Genomic DNA, 24,733 nt, shown 5'->3' with positions numbered 1-24,733 from the left:
TTTTGTTCAGCAGAATGGGAATAAAACAGCATCTCACAAAACAGTAGAAGACTAATGTTACTGTATTCTGCTTTGAAGAGATCTGGCACAGGATATGCTTTCTGTAAGAAATACAGTGCCACTCTGCAGAGAGATATCTTGCCTCCCACTGAGAGAAGACATTGACAACCACCCAGAGATCCACCTCATCTTAAATATACTACATATTTTTCTTTTATTTCTAGAGAATATGTCAATACTATCAGCTGACTTGCTCAGGCTGCAATGCTACCAACTTCAATGGATACAATACTGTAAAAAAACAAAGTTTCCATTTTAAAAGTATTTAAACTTTATAAACTTCATTAAGAGGGAATAGAATATGCTGCATAGTTTTTGCCATAGCTTCAGTTTGGATGAATTGAGTGTTAGGGAAGAAAAGTAGAAAGGAAAAAAATCAAATAAAAATGGAAGATTATCCACAAGCCAAGATTACATCTTTTTAAGTTGATTCATTTTAACCATGGACATATTTTCAAGGAGATATTTTAAAAACTGTACATCAAGATCCTTTCTGTGACATATTAAGCTCTGAACTGGACCTCCAACACCCACATCAAGAGACCTATTAAACATCATACAGCCTTTGGTTCTGTTATATGAATACGAAGACTTTCTTCCTTCTACTAAGCATAGATGGTTTCTAGTCACTTTTATGTTTCTTTTTTAAAATTGACAAATGGATACCAGTAATAATAATTTGCATGCCTGGTACATGTTGATATTTTTTGCACATTTTCTCTGAAGATAAGCAGATGGGAGTTTATTAAATTCTATAAAACTATATGTTTTAAGGAAATAGAATATTAAGGTAGCTTGTAAAGGCATGCTGTGCTAGCCTGCTTTTTAACTGATTCAGAACTAAACTAAGATAAAATTTTAGTTACATATTTTGTTAATTGGTTATGGTATCTTATAGTCCAAGTCAATAACCTAAAAAAGTTGTGACAGATTAGCTTTCTTACATTTACTTTCTTCACAAACAAATAATAACCAATTTATTTGCCTCAAATTTAGGGTAAGCAGGCAAATTACAATAAAACTCTGGCATACCTTGTTGTACCAGTGACAGATGAGTAAATTCACCAAAGGCTGAAGTTGGCCTTTGAAATGTCAAGGCTGTGGCACTTTAGTAAAATTTGGGTTGACTCTATCTGCTTATGAATGTCTTTATTCATGTTATAAATGCACCACAACATACAGAATTGCAATCATATTTTTTGAAATATATTTTTGTTTCTGTCACTTCAAGTGCAACAGTGCTCTTCAGGAGGCATTTCAAAGTTCTGTAAGTAAAACGGGAGAAGGACCGAGGGGCACAATAAGCAGCAATAACCATAACATGCTGAAAAATGACAGAATCCATTGCAGTACTTCCTTGCTTTCACACCTCTGAATGAATGTTCAGAGTTTCATTTGAGGAGCTGCAGTCCACACAGTTATACCTAAGTTATACCTACTGAGGACATTTTCAGTGCACTGTAGATCCATTTTGTTATTATCATTGAATACCGCATTTCTAATAAAAGGTCACTGTCAGGTGAGATGACACAGAGAGAGGACAAGATGTTGGATTTGATTAATACAACACTAGATGCACAGAAAAGTTGGATCTGGGACTCACACACACACAAAAAAATAATAATTTTCAAAAAATAATCTAGTGGTTTTCCAACCAGATGTCAGGTTTAAAGTGAGAATGACTATTCTTGTGAAATTCTGGCTTTTATAATCTATACAATTTTGAACAATAAAATTGGACTCCTGCAGCTGAATTTGGACAAGGCATTGATTTTGGAAATCCAGAGGAAAGAAACAAGGGCAAAATTCAGAATGTTTCCAAAAGAAGCCTTTCATATGATTGTGCTTTATAAGATGTATATTTTGACTATTCTCTAAATCAAATTCAACATTCCTAATTTCAGGGACTGAAAGATCCTTGTAGAGAGGGAACTTAAAGGTATTTCCATCTGTGCAAATTCCCCATGTTCATTCTGTTTCACACCTTGATGAACAGTTGATTTGATTTTCTGAAAAATTTTGTGATTAGTTTTGAGAGATAATTATGTACTATGAATAGACAAGAGAATGCACATAATTTGTTGTTGCAAACAGAATAAGAGCAAAATGGTCCTTTATCACAGAATCCCAGAATGGCTGAGTTTGGGAGGACCAACTTGGAATCGTCCACTCCAATACTCCTTCTTTTAGCATGGCAATCTAGAGCACATTGCCAAAGGTTATATCCAGGCAGGTTTTGAATACCTCCAGAGAAAGAGCCTCTACTGCGCAGCAGAGTCACCGCTCTCCCTCAGTGAAGAAGATTTTTTTCTGATGTGCAGGTGCAACTGTGTTTCAATTGGAGCTCATTGCCTCTAGTTCTCTTGCCACAAACCACAGAAAAGAGCCTTGCCCCATCCTGTTATCTGCATTTTCACCTGCTAATATGATCTTCAAGCACTAGAAGAAACTAAAACCAAATATGGCAATGGACTTTTATTTTCATTAATTTTACTTTGAAATGGAATGGAAACACTCATTTTATTTCTATTTCTGAGTGCTAAGTATAATTAAATATTACAACTTACAAGGATAATGTCAATATCAGAACAAGATACAGATTTCCTTCATGTACTGTAAACCACTAAAAGTGTTTTTGAGCCAGAGTCAGGAAAGATAAAATGGGATAGAGAGGAAATCTTCTTATCTTATATTCCTAATTCTCTTAATTGTCAAAGAAGCAATAGCAGTGTGTTTTTTGTTTGTTTTTGCTTGTTTGTTTGTTTTAATTCAAGAAACTGACCTATTTTAAATGAAAATTAAGGAAAAAAATCTATCCATGTACATCTACTGTTTTCTGGATACGAATCAGTAACATCAACTCACCAAGCAACAGAGGAAGGACAAACGTGTTCTCTCTTTACCCGATTAGAAGGTGTCTCATAAATGCTTTCTGTGGACAAGCTTTATAATAGACTATCCACATTGCGCTCAATTGGAAATTCAATACTTATCACTATTAGATGTTCAATCTATCTGTTGAACATCATCATTTTAAACATTTGGTAATAAACAGGACTAGGCACAACAAATAAAATGAATTATGCATATTTCTTTAAAGTATACACTGCAGCTTGAGATTTGGGTTATATTTTATATTTGTATCTCCCAGTAACTTCTTGGTAGCACCACAGAATGCATAAATAGATTGTATGACATGCAAATGCTGAATCACATGTACTCAAGTGCAGTTATTCTAGATGAAAATATTCTAAATGCAGAGAGCTGTTAAAGATGGGGAAAATTTTTTCACCATCTTTAAAGTGTTTTGTCTGACTTTAAGCTACAGGAGAACAATTCAATAGTTTTCTATGATTCTATGATTCTATGGTCTGAATGTGTTATTCTTGATGAATCAGAGCTGCAGTGATATCCCACTCCTGAGAGGCCCACAGTCGCAGAAAATGTTACCAAACCAAACTGTAGTGCCTAATTCTGTTTTACCTTCTAAAAGCATAGCCTAAAAACTGTGCAAACAGCTGTTAATCTGTACTGGAGCTCCTTGCTCTCTGAAGGATGCATTTAACTTTGAAACACATCTCGTTATGTTTCATTGTTTCCCACAGTTCAGAATGCCTAAATGCACCAGTTACATGAAGTCTGATAGTCACCTGCTGATATGCCCTTTGTGCATGCAGCTGCCCAATTTTCACTGCTTTTTTTGGCAGCCCTGATCACTGCATACACAAGTAAAAAACATAACAACACTCTTGCACTTTGGAGAATCAGTCACTGAAGATTTCAGCATAACAGATTTCCTACAGTGAAGAGCTTGTCCAGGCCTCCTCTAGTGGATAAATGTGCTTATCACAGTTTTTAAAGCTAATCTATGTTGTCTTTCCACACCAGAAAACATAATCTTCCTTTCAAAATACTAGAAGCTTTTTATATGTGCATATACACATGCAGCTTTAAGGTTACAGACAGACAAACCAATTGAGACATCTTTTGCTTCTGGAGGAGTGACAGTGATGAAGACATGATGATGAAAGATCAGTTGAAATCTGCCCCACTGTGTGCCTCTTGTAAAGTGATATTTCCACCTTGGTTTCTTTTTGTTTGAATGGATTGTTAGTACAGAGTTGTTGCTATTAGAAAAGATTGATTTGTTGATATCTACAATGCTCAGAATATATAAGTAAACCACAATAAAAATATTGTCCTTTTATCATTCTTAATAACTTATTTTATTCCTCAAATCTAAAAGGTCTAAACTAATAAAGCCGTTAGTACTAATGATATAAGTAGAAGTTTCATCCTTATTCCACCAGTGGATGGCTCTGATAACTCTTAAAAAAAAAAAAAGAAAAAAAAAAAGATTTTGCACTAATATGATGTGAGTTGTCATTCTTTTTCTTCATTCCTTCCTTCTAGAGTAAGAGAAGTAGAGGTCTTGATTTATTTCCCTATTTACTGTCACAACCAGCTGATTCTGGTGTCCATTTCTGCTCTCGGCTGAAGTGCAGTAGGTTTCTTCACTGAAATTCACCCACTGCAGCTGTGATCCATGGTGCCAACAGGAGCCAGGGAAATGTAGATGATGGCTGACAGCTCTTTAAGGAGATAGCAAGCCATGTGTCAATTGTCAGAAAAAAATATTCTTCTATTTTTTTTTACCCCTTGAGTCATCCATATTTCACAGATCTTCTGTCAATGGAAAAGCTTAATATCAACTGTGGAGGAAATACAGCTTTCCAACTAATTCATGTCCCTGAAATATAATCTCCTTTTTGTATTTCTTTCTTTTACTTTCACTCACTGTAAGTGGAAATTTGATGACAGGAATTATGGTACAGTTACTATTGTGTTTAGCTTTAGAAACATTAAACCAAGTAATTGTCTTAAGACGTATCTTTCTATGTAAGCAATAATCAGTAAGATAGCGTCTGAATCTCATACTGATGTACTTTTTCACAGGTCAGAAATAGAAAAAGAATTTACAGGTAACTTACTCATCTTTCCAGTTTATTCTTTTTCTTTGGCAATGAAAAGGCTGGTATTCTCCATTCTGATAGCAGTGATGTAATTATTAAAATTCTCGCTTTATACATGCTTGATGAAGGAAAGGATCCAGAGAGATTCTCTGAGTGCGTTTTGGGTGGAGGCAAGAGGATCTGGACTCATCACAGCTTGTTCTGAGATACTTCTCAAAGTAAATGGCAAGAAATCTGGAGTTAAGGGAGCTAAAATAGTTTTTTTTTCCAATTTTTTTTTCTAGATACATTTCTTTTTTGTCTGCCATTGTCAATAGAAATTGTACTTCAACACATTATAATTAGCTATACAAATATGAACACAACTTTGCCTACACATGATTTCTATCTTTATAAGCTGCACCTACATAAATGTGGATAACTGGCTTTGAGTTAAGCATGCTAGACTCTTTTTATTGCCAAAAAGAAGAAGCAAGGAACTGCATGCTGCTTGGGAGAAAAATGATCATTGCGGCATTCTTGGTGAGGATGCCACATCTAAAATAGTTTTGAAAAATAACACTGAGGAGCGATCACCAATAAGTCCAAGGTTAGAGATGAAAGTAGTATGTGACCATGAAAGTACTCACCTATCAGGCCTGGTCACCCAGCCTGTGAACTTTAGAGCATGACACCTGTGCATTGCCTCACATCCCTGTAAAGGAACAAAGACTGGCAAGATGAGCCTGCCCTCCTCCCAGTGAGCACTCCCTATGCTGAAGAAGCCTGTCATGGGCACTTCATATAAGTGTACTGAGTATATACCAAGCAGGGAGTCCTGTATCTTGCCCCTTTATGCTGGCATACTATGCCCAGATTTTGAGTCCTCAATTTGGTAGAGACATGGACCTGTTGGAGTACATGCAGAGGAGGGCCACAGAAATGACCCAAGGGATGGAACATCTCTCCAACAAGAACAGGCTGAGAGAGCTGGGGCTGTTCAGTCTGGAGAAGAGAAGGCCCCAGGGAGACCAGATAATGTCCTTTCAGCATCTCAGGGGGGCTGCAGGAAAGAAGGGGACAGACTCTTTAGCAGCATCAGTGGTGATAGGACAAGAGGAAATAGTTTTAAACATAAAGAGGAGAGATGTAGGTTTGATAAGGAAAAAGTCTTTTACAGTAAGGGTGGCAAAGCACTGGAACAGGGTTGCCCAGAGAGGTAGTAGATATCCCATCCCTAGAGACTTTCAAGGCCAGGCTGGACCAGGCTTTGAACAGCCTGATTTAGCTGTGGATATCCCTGTTCACTGCAGGGAAGTTGGACTAGATTACGTTTAAAGGTCCTTTCCAGCTCTAAGGATTCTGTGATTCTGTGATTTCAGGTGTTACTCACATTATCCTAGTAAAGTTGTATAAATTAGATCACATGAGAAGTGTGTTAGACTCGTCTATTTCTCCTAACTGAAAGTCAACCTATATACTTTACATTTTGAAATCCTCAGGTCCTGTAGCAGAGCCTGAGTATATTTCAAGCTAACTATGTTTCTCCAAATTGCAATGTATTCTGTGACCAGTCTCATCAGTCTATTGCATCTTTCTTCTAAAGGAAAAGAAAAAAAGAGCGCTAGAACTGGGGCTCTACTTCTTGAATTGTATATAAAATATCAAAAACAACATACATATTGTTGATCATTATCAACAAAATGGACCTAATTTTATGCCCAATTACAAAACTGAAAATATAAAAGTGTCTACAACCATGGCATCTAGTGTTTTAAAATGCAGTTGTAACTACATATATAGAAATTCTTCTGCAGAAATGAGAAGAGTTATGCTAGTAGATGCTTTGGACTATGAGTTCTTTGAGAAGACATTAAGTTACTGTCTCTTGTCTTTGGAAGACCAATAGCTTCTTAAGTGCAATGGCATATTTTGCCTTGGAAATGTTTCTTACTTCAGTAGTGTGTTTGCGCATGTGTGTGTGTAAAAATGTGTGTCCTTGAATTACTTTTTACATTGCACTTCAAGATTTGATGACTCCAAGTGATACTGCTATTGATTCAATATTAGGGAAACAAAGAGTTATTAAGTGATAACCTGTTAGTGTATATTTTTGCTCTGTTCATATAAACCAGTGGAGCAAGATCAATTTACTCTCCGGTTGAATTGCTTTTCTTGTGGGCACCTAAAGCATACGTTAGAGAGCAGGTTCCAAGAAACAAATTTATTTTCCTGAAATGATGGTCTTTATTGGCAACATCTAGTTCTTTTAATTTTACAGTTGGTTTACCAGTTATTATCTCTGTTTTCATGAAGCATGAGAAAAATGCTAGAATAGTTAAATGTGCTTACCATATAGTTTGTGAATTAGTGGCTCCTTAAAATTGGCAGCAGATGTGAAGTGAAACTGCACTGTCAGTTCTCCTTAACATTTTTCTCTTTCTTTCCCATGAACCCTGAGAAATCATTTACCTACAGTTTACCAAGAAGCTATCAGGATGTCAGACACAGCACACAGAATGATATCACATATTCGCTCCTATGCCTGACCCTCTCATTTGACTGTGACAAATCTGAGAATGCTGAAAGTTGGCTAGGCTATGGAAGGGGAAAGAAGTGAAAACCCTTCCAATTTTTTTTTTTTATTATTATTATTATTTTTTATTTATTTTTTTACCTGTTACGCATTTGACAGAATGTGCCTTTTAAATGACTTGTGCATCTCTTCTCAGGTGTGCTATGGGCAGAATGGCAGCAATTGCCAACGGTGACTAAGTGAGAAGTGACACTGTCTGTATCTCAGAGGGTTTCTTCAAGTCCAGTTTGGAACCTTTCATTACACTGCAAGAATCCATTAAGACAGAAACAAGGTTATTCCATGAAATGTTTTTGTGACTAAAGAGGACATCCAGCTCTTTAATCAGTGACAGAACATCTACTCTGACAAGACTGAGTGATACAGTGCGCTTGGCTGGCACCTTTGCAACTGAAGGGGAATATAACTTACAAGGACAGACAGTATTCTCATTAAATTGCCATTGGTTGATTCATCAATGCTCCAGTGGAAATAATTATTCTGTATATGTTTGATGTAAATGTCTATGTCAAATGAAACCTCATTTTGTATTTTGTGGATGTCTGATCCATGATAATTTGGCTAATGCCTTTAGGTCATGAGAAAACTGCCTACTCCCTTCAGATATGACAGGGGCTGTGCTGAAAATCTGAGTGATGAACGAAAAAGAAATACACATACACAGCCACACACACATACAAACAAACAAAAAGTTGCCATTGTAATATCAGTTTAAATCCACATGGATTTAACTTTTCCCCATGTGGGACTGTCAGATTTTGACTAAAACAAACAGAGTAATTTCATTAACCTTTGCAAAGTCACCCCAGAATAATTGCCAAACAATGTCTTATCCCAAAAATACCCTTTGCAGCTAGATGCTGGAAGTCACCATGGGGAAAATAGTTGTTTTTCTATACTTAGATGTGCCAATGCAATGCTATATAAACACATATAAGGCTACAGATTGATTTTTGAATGAGCCCTGAGCAAACTGAAAGATGGATGCACAGTGAACTACTGAAGAAATAGCCCAGAAGGATTGAAGTCTATCTGAGTAGCTCTGATTTCATTTCTTCCTATTTGGTCCTGAGAGAGAAAGGTTATGCTTCATACATGTACCAAATACCTACCCATCTTATCCTGGCTATACTAATAATGGGTGAACAACTAAAGAAACTGTTCACCTGCTCTCACTGAGAAAGTAGTAAGACCGTGATTAACCCCTTTCAGTACTAAGTGAAAAAGCTCTGATTTAAAGAGATTAGTGCTGGGTGTTATAGTGTTGTTGCCTTCTTTGTAAGCATATAATCTTAGAAACAATCTAATGTAGTCTATGTAAAATGGAGGTTCTTAGTCATTTAGATAATTGCTAGATTAATACATCTTTGATAACACCTGGTATTATCTTATTTTATGAGCAGAGCCACTGAAGTCAAAGGGACCAATTACTAGATAAGGAAAAAACTCTTCATAAAACCCCTACAACTTCAGCTTCTTTGTCTTTTTTTTTTTTTTTTTTTTTTTTGGTCAGAAAATCATTAGGAGGAAAAGAGTAAAAAGGAAAGAATAAACATGACGGGGAGTATTGATTGAGATGCATTCTTTCTTTGCCCAGACTTCATGTGGTACTGAAACACATGGAAAATTTGGTATTAACAGTGACAATATAAAGAAAGGGAGAATTAAAATAAAGAAAACAAAAAAAACAAAACAAAAAAAACCAGCGACTATAGATAAGCAGTTTCCATTCTGAAAAGAAATAAACACATTTTTAAAATGAGAACATTTTGACTGTGTACATTTTCCAGAAGAAAATGTTACTTTTTCTTTTTCTTTTTCTTTTTTTTTTTTCCTTTTTTTTTGGAAAATAATCTCTAAACTTTAGTAAAATAAAAGAAAAAGAAAATGTTGATAGAATAAGAAAATTTGTATCAAAATTTCAACAACAATTTTAATAACTGATGGATGAAAATAAAACTTGCAAAGCTTTTCTGAGACATTTTTGCAAGTGTTCCCTGCTTGGAGTGGGCATGATCCTCAGTTCTTATACAGAGTTCATTTAGAAAAAAATCATGCTGGCTTTATGAAGAAAAACAAATTTGCCTTTAAATCAGTTAAGAATGTAATTTATTTTTTTTTCCAGATTTAAATGGCTTCATCTTCTTAAAGTAACTGAAGAACATATTCTTTAAAAAATTGTTGTTAGGGATAAAAAACAGATCTCACTTCTTATATGTGTGGGAACTACATGGTGCCACGTTGAATTTCAGAGGCACATTTACCTTGTTAGCCCCAGGAAGCAAAGTATACTGATTTGGGCAAATATTTTCATTAATTAACATATCTCTCAGAATTAATCTTGAAACTCATATAATGCACTGGATATATTTTCTTTGATATATACTGTTGAGCTGTCCTCTGTTTCACTTAGTTATCAGCCATGGGGCAGAAAGCACCTACTACAGCTCTGATCTGTTTCTCCAAAGGAGAAATGGGGCTTCTCTTTTGAAAAGAACTACAGAGCTCAGAGCTACATCTTCAAAGGTTCGCTAGCAGCAGAAGAGCAGAAAATATAAGTTTTTTGTTTATGATATCTCAAAGAAAGGCAATTTTCATGAATGAGAGTTTTCAAGTCAGAATACTTATACTTTCCTTTAATAAAGACACACACAAAACAGCCCAAAACAAAAAATCTACATTGAGACGAGATTCTTTTTCTTCCTCTGTAATCAATGGAAAAGACAGTCTTCTAATCAACACTTAGTAAACAACGTGCATGTTAACCAGACAAAAGTTGGGAATTGATCTTTTGGATAGCTTTCCTCTTTGCATTTCTAGAATGATAGTGCATTGCAAAACATAGATAACAGTACTTTATTATTCCTTTAAAAGAGAGTTAAGGTAGGAGATGATCCAATACAATTACTTAAATGCGTAGTTCACTAGCTAGAAAACTATCCTTAGACATACAGAAGCAAAGAAAACCCTTAAGTGAAATTTTAACAAGATATTTTCTCTTTAAAACATGAGTCATACAATGAACAAAAATGGTATATCAGAGGATGAAGAATTGGCATTTATTGAACTTTGCCAGTATCAGTAAGAAATAAGGTAGCAAGGAGGCGTAACTTCTTTACCACTAGAGAACCAATTGTCTCTCCACGCTACATATTTATAAAATACATTTAAAAAAGGAGAGAGAAAATCCTTGCTTCAAAGAATATATTGCCAAATTGAGGATTGATACAGCTAATAGGTAAGCCTTTGCATATTAATGAATGATATAAACATGGATATTCCTGAATATCCATGTGTTACTGATTGATAGTTTATTGGATGGATAAGCGGCAGTGCCTATACACACATACACACAAATACATATTATATTACTGTGCCTTGTATCTTCTTCTCAACTCCTAATACCATCTTTGCACCCAAGACAGGAATCCTTGTCAGAGATTTATTCTGCAAATTAAATGAGCTATAGCCTCTTTCCTTATTTTAATGTACACTTTATTCTCAGAGCCACTGCTATTTAAATTTGTTCCTTAACACATGCAGTTCACTTTATTTTACTTTTACTGTGTCTGGACTATTCAAAACTGACACATATAAAAAATAGTGCAGTTTCCCTGAAATAGCAGTGCCTTTGTATGTGCAAAGCTATAAATAAATACTGGCAGTTAAATTTCTGTGCTTTTAAACTTTAGCCTCTTTATCTTTGTCACTGTTAGAGGCCCCTATCTGGTCTACCTCTCTTTTTTGCTTATGACAAAATGCTTATGCAGCAGTAATCAGTCTTGCAGCCCTACCCTCCCTTCCATTTCTTTCCTTCTCTTTTAATTTCCAACTAGCAGGCAACAATTTCAATGGTGTCTGCTGCTGCTTGGCCAACAAATCAAAACGGCAAAGCTTGTTTCTTCCATAGCCAGCCTTTCCCTTTCTGTAAGCCCACAGCAGTTTCTAGTCATAGCCATAGCACTGACTTTTTCTACTCATTACAGATTTGATACAGTCAAACCACATTAGAAAACAAAACAAAACAAACAAAAAATAGTTTTTCTGCTTTGCAGTGCTTTGAAAATGTCACATGACCAAGGAAGCATAGAAGCATTTTGGGGGTTACTTTCTAAATAACGTCATATAATAAATCAATCCACTGTCCTATTTCTAATCTTGATCAGTAGCAAATGCCCAAAGACATTGTACAAAAATGAGGAAAACTACTGTATTTTCATTTTGTCTTATTGTATACTAAACATTATATGAACTTTCTGAGCTAAAGATCATACATGGGTTGAAGAAAAAAAAAATTGCTTAGAATTAGCCTAGCCCTTGAAACTTTCTGGCATACTGACAGCACCTTTGTGTATGAACACCTTCAAAATTTGAAAATTTGAATTCAGATTCTAAGTCACAGGCTGAGTTCTGTGTTTCCAAAATTACTGTTTGGACACCCTGACGATTATGCTCATTTAAATTGCCTCAGATTTAATTGACTGAAATCTCTTCAAAATCATCAGAAGTTTGCTGCAGGTACAAACTTTTATAGGCATATCTGTCACTTCCAAACATTGCAGAGGATCATCTTTTTTACATGTATGCATATTACTTTCTTTTTTTTCTCTTCTTTCAAATTTCTGCTTAATAATATTATTAATAACATTAATATTAGTTTCTACTTAGGTGTTCTAAATGGTCCTGTTGAGATTTTTAATTCAAATGCTATTAACAACCCAGTCGAGTCATGACTGAATGTTATCATAAATAAGTAATAAAATACCAGTTCCTATTTTGCAAACACACTGCTTTTCAAATTATTAAAACACTCTTCAGACAATTGAAGATTACAAATGAAGTTTTAGCCTAAACATATACATTTCATTTCAAGAAAATACCTTAATATGTAAATAAAACTTTGCTCATATATAATATTTATCAATATATGATAGACCTGGCAGTCCTCCTGTTTTTCTTTGAAGAAACTTATTTTCCTTTTAACTCAGTCAGCATTCTTTGTATTAGAAATTTAGTATCTCAAACACATATACACTTTTAAAATGATACAATGCACCCTGCACCATACTCTGTGTAATACACGTGTGCACGGTAGGAGAGAGTTATGCTTATCACAAAGAATACAGAGCTCAGATTTAATCTCTGGATTTGTCCTTATTACTAAATAAAGTAATTGTGTTATAACATTAACATCAAGTTACTCAATTCACTATTCTTAGCCTTTCTTGTTTAAAGACTGTTAAACTTTCCAACATTTTTTTACACTTCTATTTCTATGTAAGACATTAAAATTCAGGTGTCTACATGTAATTATACTGTTTTTTCATCAAAGTAACTATCACCTGAGCAATGCCTGAGTTAATGGAGAAATCTTATCTTGTTTTACTGTGATGCTAAAACATCCTTCTCCTGTGAAGAAGTAGACTTGAGTTCAGTGAGACACCATTTGAGTCATTCAAATTTCCAAGCTGCCAACAGGGACCATTGAGTTCTGGTCACTATAGCAGGTGATAGAGTGGTGAAAGGGAGAAGTGAAAAGATCAGATGACATTAAGGTAGAATAAATCCCTCAGGAAGGAAAGATAAAGATGAGATATAAAATGTACTATCGAGAATAAAATTTTGTAAAGTAGTTCTGAGGTAGAGTCAGAGAAGACAAGCAATCAGTTTTTAGAAGCATTTCAATCGGATTAATGGAGGCAAAGATAATAGGAAAAAGCTAAGGGTAAGGTGATGACAAATAAGCATCATATGAAGTAAAGAGAATACAGAGAAATGTAGACAAGTGTAATTTAAAATGTAATTTATCAATTTATTTATCTGTATTTCCATTAGGAACAGAATAAATCACAAAGCGATGTTTCTGATAAAAGACGGATCAGAGGAAATTAACAGTCTCTATTTTCCACTCCTTCAAAATGTAAAAAGTGAGTAGTTTCATAGAATTTTTTTAAGAGATAGAATATTTTAAGTCATAAATCAAAAAATATATATTTATATCTTGATTATGTTAAAATTATTTTGGACAAAAAGCTATTTTTCTTTTGCTTTGCTTTGAATGAGAATCTCTAATTATTTTTTTTTTTTTTTTTTTTTTTTTTTTTTTTGTCTCATGGTTCTTGCCATCTTGGCAAAACTAAGAAAGCAACATAATTGGCAATAGTAAAAATTTCCTTCTCCAAAATACGCCAGTACTTGCAATTATTTCACAACTACTGCAATTCTCCTGCCATGTGTCATTCTTAACTTAAAGTTATTCAGAAAAGCTATCAAGCACTACATAATTGTTGGCAAATGAGAGGTAATAAAGAGAAAATCAACACACTTGATTGAGGAGATGGAGGGATTGATTTATAAGGAAAGATGAAAGGAGAGACATTAAATATGTATAGCTTGGCCAAATGATAGTTTGGGGTGAAGGGGAAGATAAACATCAACAGGACTGTATTTGAAGAATGTTGCGATCAACAAGGGTCAGACATATCCACACTGTAACCTCACTGAAGTCAACTTCAGTAGTGCTACACTAGGAATCAATCTGGCCACAAGAGAAAGACGAGTTGTTAAGAGATGTAAGAGGGGGTATAACTGTGAAAGCCATGGAGGGAAAATGGAGCAAAAAAGAGAGCATTAAGTTGCATATCAGGAAAATCTTACTGGTGACATCTAGAAGGCTAATGAACTAGTTAATTAATAAAAAGCACTTTGAAGATGAAAAATGCTATTCAGATGAAGATAAGTATCATTACTAAGGGTAGAGCTGAGTAAATAATTTGTGAGGTATTATGTATTCAAGCAGATAAGAGCTAGATTTTTAAAAGCACTTATGGGAATTAAATGTCCAGTAGATGAGTAATTCATGTAAGGTTATGTGCTACATTTTTTGAGATGTCCTTGCAAATCCAAGGAAAATATTTTATTAGATAAAAATATAAACACAAAAACATACATACATATTTGTGTGATTGGACACCCAAGTACAAACACACAAACACAAAAGATGATTGGAGAAATGTTAACAAAAGTAACTAGATATTCTAAACATAGTAGATGGTATAATAAATACACGGGATGCACAGTTCTGCCATTTTACGTGATGTTATACCTCACATTCTTACACAGAAAAATTTGAACTTTTAGTGTGTTACCTTGCAGAATTAAGGGTCACAAAAATCCAGCCTTAGGTAATTGCTGTCAAAAATGTGTAAAATCTCAGGACAGATATAGCTGGTGTAAATCTGTACCTTTGCTAAAACTGATTTTTTTATCAATTTACACCTTTTGAAGACCATAGGTTTCAAAGCTAGAACAGGACTCTAAGAGCAATCTTAAAGTTTATTTATCTCCGGAGCTCTGTGCTGCTTTCCATCCCAGCTTTACTCCCATAATTACTCTTTTGGAGCAGTTTCACCCTAGTCTCATCATATTTTCATCTTGTTGAATAAAATTTCAAGTTTTCAATTGAAGACATATCTTGACTCATCTGTGAAGTATTGGAGTAGGAAAAGGCAATAGCCATGATGAAACTTTTAGGAGTTCCGTCTTCATGTCTTGTGATTTTTCTGGAGTGGGATCAATCTTTTAGTGTCACATGAAGATAAGTGTACAGATAATGTCTGTCATCTCAGTCATAATATCCTCAGGTCATCATAGTGCAAGTAAAAATAATAAGGTAACTGTGGCATGTCTACAAGAAAAATGAAGATCAGAATGGTCACATTAATAAGTCACTGAGTGATTTGCCTAACTCTGGACAAATATCGGGGGGGAGGGGAGGGAAAGATAGTTGTAAATAAAACACCAACTATCTATTCTTATTCCAAACATCCCTGCACAGACGAAGACATGCAAAGTGCTAGTAAGAATATTGCAGGCGAATGCTTAAGACAAACAGAAAAACAGATAGATCAAGTGCTGCTGAGAAGTAGGTTTCAATAGTAGTATGTGTGTACATACATTTGAACTTAAGTATCTGTAGAGATAAAAACAAAACAACAACAACAACTGAGATTGATCAGGAATTTCTGAGTCCTGTAATGTTTTTGTGGCCTACTGTCAAATTTCTATCTATTTGGTTATTTAGGGAAATTATTTCTAAGGAAAGATTTTCAGGATGCAAGACACTTTGTAAAAAGCTGTATTTCTGACCACTGATGCAAAAAGTATACCTAAATTAACAAGAAATGGAAAATACTAAACATTTCTTATTTGCACTCACCATTGCAACCAATATAAGCAAACAAAACATAAAGCTGTATGTCTTAAAATATAGTAAAATAGTAGTATCTGCATACTGCTCTGAATACAGTTGAAGTAAATTAATTTTAAAAAGCCAGGAAAAAGCACACGCATGCACACAAACACAAGCAAACAAACAAAACCAGCTTAAGTGGGGTATGAATGCAGTAGACCTCCATTCCACTGTTCACAGTGGAAGTTACCCTCTATGTCTCAGAAGAAATAAATAGAAAACAGTTTCTTCATTCATTCAATACTGTTCATTTCCTTCTTTTCACATATGGAGTAGTTCAGCTGAGCAAGTATTAATAATAATTTCTGTAGGAATAATATTGCTATATTAATAATTATTAATCACAATTATTATTAATTATAAATTATTAATTACAATTTACTGTTGATAATACAGTATTTGTAGTGCTGCCTTCTTTCAAAGCCTTGGCTGGACATTTTTTAGTAAAACTGCACCTTGCATTAGTGATCCAACAGGAGAATGCATGGGATAGATGTTAACCCAGAACCAGTCTTCCCTCCTGCAAGCCCTCAAATGATGTAAGCTTCAGATCCTCTCATCTCTTTCAAATCCTCTTTAGATTATAATTTTTCTTACCTACAGTCTGTATAAGCTATCTATGATAAATATTTTAGATCTGAATCCTTAGCATTTTCAAATATCCCCTCCGTTCCTGTTGATCATACTGATAAGCTTTACAGCAGTGTCTACACATTTATTAAGTACAGCAAGTGTCATTAAGTACATTGGTGCATAACAGTCAATGTAATTAAGACACCAAATTACTTTAAATATATGTGTCCTGTTCTAAGTCTGTTTTGCTTAGTCTTTTTCAAAACCAAGACACAAAAACTTAGAAGCATCTCCGTCTTAGTATATAACTTACCTGGGCTGCAGGTAGCGCCCTACTTAGCAACTCTTATCTTTTATGTTGGGCTCCTCTTCTAAGGAAGCCTCAAGCTGGCCACTTGTCAGAGTGATACAAATGTATTTTGACATCAGTAGGACACAGAGACTGGGGTCATTTCCCTTGGCTTTTCCAATTACACAGCTTGCTGCAAGGAGCTGAATCAACCATGAATGTCATTCTGCTCGTACTGGCCAGGAGGGTGCTCTCTGTTCAGCCCTTGGCATTTAACCATGTTGAATTATGAATGTGCTACCAATCTCACTGTTTGCCTTGGAGCTGGAAAGGATGAATCACAGAGACCTTTTTTGAATTAGATTTTAAAGTGGAGCATGCAATTTCTCCACCCCTACACCTCACTCCCTTTAAAGTAATAATAATAATAATAATAATAATAATAATAATAATAATAATAATAATAATAATAATAATAATAATAATAATAATAAATTAAAAAAAAAAAAACCACAAAGCCTGTTATCTCTAGATTGAGTAGATAATAAGAAATAAAATTTACTCACTATAACATACTACCATAATACACTGTGCTACTATCTACATTTGTCATGTATTTTATCTGATATTAAACAAAAGTAGGAAGAAAAGCCAAGGCAAGTTATGTATAATCAAATGACTGACATTTCACTATCTCTACCTTTAAACAAAGAACTGCAACAAAACTTATCTAATACCACTGTGAAAGATAAGACATCTCAGACAATGGGGTTGGGAGGGTTAAAGAAGGTATTAAAGTTGTCCGCACCTATATAATATGTTGAAATCCAAAAGAAAATTGATTTTTTTTTTAATTCATTCCATTGTTGCAGAAAATATAAAGCCACCAACCCCAGAAATTGATGTCTGCTAATTTCTCTTCAGAATGAAAGACAACAAGTCAAACTTCCTGAAGTATTTTCCTATCTTTCTCAACCAATTGGGTAATGTCATGAAGAAGGAGGAGAATGACAGAAATGAACTCAAATTCATCCCATCTAATATTAGACATCTAACAAAAGAAGTTTAAGTTAACAGCATTATTTCTGAATGTCTCTTCAGCTGTCAGAATTGAGAGATAAACACTTCCAAAGAGATATTGTAGATGATAGTTGGTAGAAATCAATGTTGAGACATCACAGTCTCCATTGACTATGCAGTGAATCTCAGGAAATGACATATAGACATTTAATTTAGACAACTTAGTACTGTGTCTTAAAGTCATCTGGGGGTGATTTTATATCTCTAAAAAAATCAATAATTTGGGGTTTCAATTGCCAAAACCAAGTTTCTATTGTCTCAGTTTGAAATATTTTTTGAATTAGAGGTTGAGATTGTTATGAGTTAAACCTGTAAGCTCTTGAAATGTTTTTCAGTAAGCAGCTACTGAACACTTCTAACACTTTGGAGATTCCAAATTTGGAGCACTTTGAAAAAGGGACTTCTAGTTTGCTACTAGCATTAGTATGAAAGTGTTCTGTGATAGAACACATGAAACATACTATATTCATATCTCTGATATACCAGAATCTTGTACATCCATTTTTTTTAATATCTAGATATAAAAATTGATTTTCTAGTTCATATATGGAATTGCCTTGGAAAGATGCCTCTGTCCCTTCTTCTGTCAGACTTATAGGAAACATCTAGCCAATTTGATTCACCAGGCCTAATTCAAAACAAGTCCCTTGAGTCAAGATATTCTCACCTCATCTCTCTTCTTTTTTCCCCAGAGTATTTCCACATTTACACACTATTCCAGTAAAATCCTTTCCACAGCAGGACTCAGATCTTCTGTCTTCTAAATCTGAATTAACTGTATCAACACCTACAAAAGTCATCTGGAGATTCTGGAAGTGGATATCTAAGTTTTTATAATACAGTCAAGAACTGCATGTGGGATAAAGGACTGAGAAAAAAAAAGTATGGAAAACTGTAGCTCCTTTTACATGTTTTCATGTCTAAGTCCACCTGCTGCTTCTGAAGAACATTGAAAATTGCCCAGAATAGAAGCAAGTATTATTATTATTTTCCATTATTTCTTATCAAACTCAAAGATTTCTGAAAAAAACAAGCAGACAGACAAACAAACAAAAAACCCTCCAATGACCTCGATGTTCCTAAGCTTACTAATTATTATAGCTCATAACATTGATGGCAAAATGACCATAATATACTTCACAAGTTTTCATTCAAAAAAACAAAATGTAAAATCACTTTTTTTTTTTTTTCTTTTTTTTTTCTCCATGTTTCAATGGTCTGTGCCAGGGTAGAGGCCGATCAGAAACAGTGTCCCTCAGGGGTTGGTCCTGGGACTGGTGCTCTTCAAAATCTTTATCAGTAACATAGATGATGGAATTGAATGCATCCTCAGCAAGGTTACAAGGTTTTTCACTCAGTGTGGTGACACACTGGAACAGGTTGCCCAAGGAGGTCATGCATGCCCCATCCCTGGAAGCATTCAATGTCAGGCTGGATGTGGCTCTGGACAGCCTGTTTTAATGGTTGGTGATCCTGTGCATTGCAGGGGGATTGAAACTAGATGATCACTGTGGTTCTTTTCAATGCAGGCCATTCTGTGATTCTATGTTACTACCTAAAGAGATTAAAATAAAATAAAATAAAATAAAATAAAATAAAGTAAAATAAAATAAAATAAAATAAAATAAAATAAAATAAAATAAAATAAAATAAAATAAAAGAGAGAGAGAACTTTTTTGTTTGGCAAACATGCTTATTTAAAAAACAAACAAGCAAACAACAAAATATGCTTTCCTTAAAATATTTTTCCTCAAATAATTTCTGTACTAAAACACAGAGTAATTAACTAGTTACATAAAATAATGATGTGGTCACATAAAAATGGTAAAGCTTCAAATAGATGCTCCAAATAAACAATTGTTGTTATTTTAAACACTTTGAAAGAAGGTTAATAAGTCTGTGTAACTAAATACTAAAGCTTCCTGATTTCTTTCAGAAAGCAAAACAAAAGTTATTCTGCTCTCCTTCCAATGCTCTACAGTCAAGATCCTTTTGACAAATATTCAGCCTCCTGTTATTTTATGTTAGAAGATAGAATGATACACAATGTATAATTCCTTGAATATCTTTGTTACCTGACTGGCATGTTCCAGCTTTGACATATCCGCACAGTACTAACAAGCTTTAGTAGCTCTACCTACACACATATTTTAAGCATTATTTAATACATAGCAACTGCAAATGCAAAATATTCTTGACTTCTGACCAACTGGTTAGATGAGAGAAGCTCTCTAAGAGCTACCATCAAGCCAGCATCCCTCTTATCCTGACCCATAGCAGTCACTTCTTCCTTCTGTTCCATTCCTTACACCTCTTAATGTGACCTTCAAGGACAGCTAAAAGTTAAGACACTAGACAAATAGAACATATTCTAGATACCCTCTGATAGGATGAAGGATAGGACAGGCATCTGCTTCCCTGGAGGACACAAATCAAATTATCTTCACTATTCCTCCCAAGAGCATGCTTTAGACCCAACAGATCAGGAAATAAGTAACAAAACCTGCATTCAGAACTGACAAATATTTCTGTATGTAGCTATAACAAAAATGCCATTGATGTAAAGCATGTTATGTACAGCACTAAAAGTAGGTGAATTCTTAGTGTTGGTATGTTTGCCTGAGCTATATTTCATAGATCCAGCATTTACTACTCTTGTTGAATTTTAAGTACAAACTTAAAGATGGTGCTTTGCTATATTAGTAATCTGGGCCATTGTACATACAGCTTATAATTATTGTGAGAAATCTGCTAATTCTCAGAGATAATAATTTCAAAATATGGCCACAGGGCTAAACAGTGAATTTCTTACTTGTACTGGAAAGCATGCATTCAAACAAGTAATTATTCTATTTCTGTGATAACCATTTTTCTTAAAAAGTTATTTTAATTATCAAAAAATCTGTTGTGAAGGAAAACAAATCCACCCAGTTTTCTGGATTTCTTAGGTGTATTTTTTTCCTTGTTAAGAGTTTGAAAGTACTGGTAACTTGAGCACGACTGTAATATTCTTGTTATTATCACTATTTTAGTGTGCCATCTTTTGGATTGTATCTCAAAGTCACACATCTAACAAAAATACATTAAAAGAAATGCAAAACACTTTCTATTATACTTTCAATGTATCTAATTGTAATATTGTGAGAAAGATCTTTTTCCATTTTACACCTTCATTATCATTCATTCACCATTCATTACATATCATAGGATATATAACATAACTGATGTTACAGTTAATTATCTCAGTGTAGAACATTCAGTGTTAAGGATTACTTCTTAAATGTCAGTCTTTGTAGGAGCAGTTTATCTTATTGTTATCATTACTTTTATTTCCTTTAGAATTCAAATGTTGCTTATTTTTTTCTTTCTTGCTAACTCTGCTTAATTATAATTTGAATTTTTTCAGGAAGGCCACCCAATTTAGAAAGACTTCATATTTCTTTATGGGATTTAAATGAAATTCATCATCTCATTTGCTTATAATTGTTTAGAGGTCATTCGTATCTAATGGTATAATTGTGATAAATATTCTTTCACCTTGTCATTATCTGAATTTAGTTTAGAAATACCATATGTGAAAATTCTGAGCCATATGAGGAAAAAAAATTCAGAACATGTCTTTTTGCAATCACTGCTATTAATTAAACATTATTCCACCTATTAAGAGTTATCTTGAAATGGAAATATAAAAATAATCAAAATTTGTTTGCAACATTTCTAGAAGATCTAACAAATTTCAGAGACCACAGCAGAGATTTTTTTTTAATGATTTGTAATTGATAAAAAAGTGAAATTATTCAAAAGTAGACCCATGAAAAGTAGAAGTATTAATTAGAAGAGGATTTAAACTACACACAATCACCTCTTACCATAGCCAAGACTCTCCTACACCAGGCTGTGTTAGCTTTTACCACTGCAAACCACAGTATCATGTACATTCATCTCTCTCCCTTCTATGGTGCATCAAAAGCATCCCCCTCAAATATTTAAGTCTGTCTATGCCTTACAGCCAGCCTAGCAAAAAGACAGAGTATAGTGAGACAACATATTTGGAGGGAATACTATCTGGATCTCCACGTGATGCCATTTTCATGAAACAACCTCCTTTCATGCCAGCCATCCCACAATGGGTGTTTCTGGTTGACCTCTTCAGTGCAAACTGTGGAATTAGAGATGATACTTAGTGCTGCTCCTCAACACAGATTACAAAATTGCACCAAAGGCTGCCTCACTCCAGTTCAGTCCATGCCAGAATATTTTATCCACTTAAAGAAGTTCATTACAACTCTGCACTACAGTGAGTGTCCCATAGTTTCTTCTTTCAGAGGACTAAGGATTAAGCCTAGAGAGCCGCCTATGCATTACATTTTCGACCACTGACTGTTTTCCATACGCTACTTGGAACAAAATGGAAACTTGCATATCAGAACAACTACTTGCATATCAGAACAACTACAGGAATGAGTGGATATCTAGGATGACTTCTGTGGTAGAGAAGATGGCACTCAGTCTAGCTAACTAGTCCATAATATTGTAAAACTCTTATTAACTAACTCTAATTATTCTATGCCCTGGAAGAGCTAAAATATCTGGGGACACCCAAGTAATTCAATGTCTAAGTATCTTCCAGCTGAGAGAATGTGGGATTTTGTTCAATGACCAAATGTCATAATTGAATTTTCTGAGAAAAACAGATACACCTCACATATTAATTATCATCTAAGCAAGCATCACAAACAGGACAGATTTTTTTTTTTTTATGCTTTCCATCAGAGTTCATGGATTGGGTAAATGCAAAATAACCCAGAAATGTTAAAGCATTGTAGAGAAATAAATTCAGTCTTTAATTTTACAGTTTTGGAAAGGCAGTTTCCACTTCTTGAATTATGTAGCAACAATGTACCACAGTTCTGGATTTGACCATTTATCACAGAATGATATAATCCTTAGAGCTGGAAGGGACTTTTAAAAGTAATCTATCTAGTATGAAAATTGAAAAGGGACATCCAAAGCTAGATCTGGGCTCAGTGCCTGGACTAGCCTGGCCCTAAATATCTCCAGGTATGGCGCATCAACCACACCTCTGGGCATCCGGTTTCTGAGCCTTATAATCCACACTGTAAAAGACATTTTTCTTATATTCAACCTAAATCTATGTTCTTTAAGTTCGAAAACAGTTCCCCTTGTCCTGTCACAGCAGACCCTGCTAAACACTCTGTCCCCTACTTCTCCACAGCTCCCCTTTAGATATTGCAAGGCCACCATCAGGTCACCTCTAAGCTTTCACTTCTCCAGACTGAACAGCACCAGCTATCTCAGCCTGTCCTTGTAGAAGTGTTCCAACCTTTGGATCACTTTTGTGGCCCTCCTCAGGACATGCTCTCCAATGGGTCGATATCTCTAGAGAGGGCTCCACATCTGGATACAATACTCAAGGTGGAGCCTCAGAAGCACAGAGTAGAGGGGCAGGTTGCATTTCTTTTGATGCAGACTAAGATGTGATTGGCTTTTTAGGCTGTGAGGGCACATTGCTCGTTCATGGCCACCTTCACATTCACCAATTTCCCCACATCATTTTCAGCAAGGCTGTGCTCAATCCTATCATCACTCAGCTTGTACTCAAAGTGGAGGTTGCCTTGATCCAGGTGACAGACCTTGCACTTGGATATGTTGAAGTACTCATGAAGTACTCCTGGGCCCACTGTGCAGCCAGTCTAGGTCCATCTAGATGGCATCCCATCCCTCAGGCATGTCAACTGAAACTCACAGCTTGGTGTCATCCACAAGCTTGCTGAGGGTACACTCAGCCCCACTGTTGATGTCACTGATGAAGATATTAAAGAGTATTGGCCACAGCACTGCCACCTCTGGGACACCACTGAACAGTGATCTCCAATCAGACAATGAGCCATTGACCACCACTCTTTGGATTTGATCCTGCAAACAGTTCTTCATCCATCAAACATCTATCAAATCCATATCTTTCCAATTTGGAGAGAAGGATTTTGTGCAGTACCACTTCAAAGGCTTTACTGAAGTCCAAACAAGTAACATCATTGGCTCTTCCCTTGTCCATCATTGCAGTTATACCATCGTGAAAGGCCACAAGGTTGGACAAGGACAAGCAGGATTTGCCCTTGGTGAAGCCACGGTGGTTTTTCTGTATCACCTCCCTGCATTCCATGTGCCTTAGTAAAGTTTCTGGGAGTATCTGCTCCATGACCTTTCCCGGCACAGAGATGAGACTGATAGGTTGGTAGTTCCTGAGGTCATCCTTTGTACCCTTCTTAAAAATGGGTGTAATGTTATCATTTTTCCAGTCACCAGAGACTTCACCTGACCACCATGACTTTTCAAATATAATTAAGAGTGGCTTGGAGATTACATCAATTAATTCCCTCTGTACTCTGGGATGCATCTCATCAGACCCACAGACTTGTGGATGTTCAGGTTCCTCAGGTAATTACAAACCTGATCTTTGCTCATAGTGGGAGTGATTTTGCTTCCACAGTCTTCTCCTTCTAAACCGGTCATTCGGCTGACACAAAACAAATGAATGAATGAATGAATAGATAGATAGATAGATAGATAGATAGATAGATAGATGGATAGATAAAATCCCGGTTCTCAGTGGGCCACAACATTGCTCACCCAATGTGCTCTGTGGAAACTAGCTTCTACCCACCCCAAAGCTATTCAAAGCCTGATAGCCAAGGGTCATGATCAATTTCAAGGGTGGGCAGTGATGGCTCTACCCCTGCTCACACAGCGGTCCGCACACAAGTTGCTAACACCCCAGCATAAGCTGCACTTCTGCTGGCTTCAAAAAAGGCTTAAAAAAAGAACTTTTTTGTCAGCCTTTTTCACTTCAGATCTCTTGCCCAGTCTTACCTGCCTTGAAGCTGGTCTTTGCAGAGGTGACTGTCACTTTC

The sequence above is a fragment of the Tetrao urogallus genome, assembly GCF_951394365.1.
Source record: "Tetrao urogallus genome assembly, chromosome: Z".
NCBI lineage: Eukaryota > Metazoa > Chordata > Aves > Galliformes > Phasianidae > Tetrao > Tetrao urogallus.
This window is presented reverse-complemented; position numbering follows the sequence as displayed.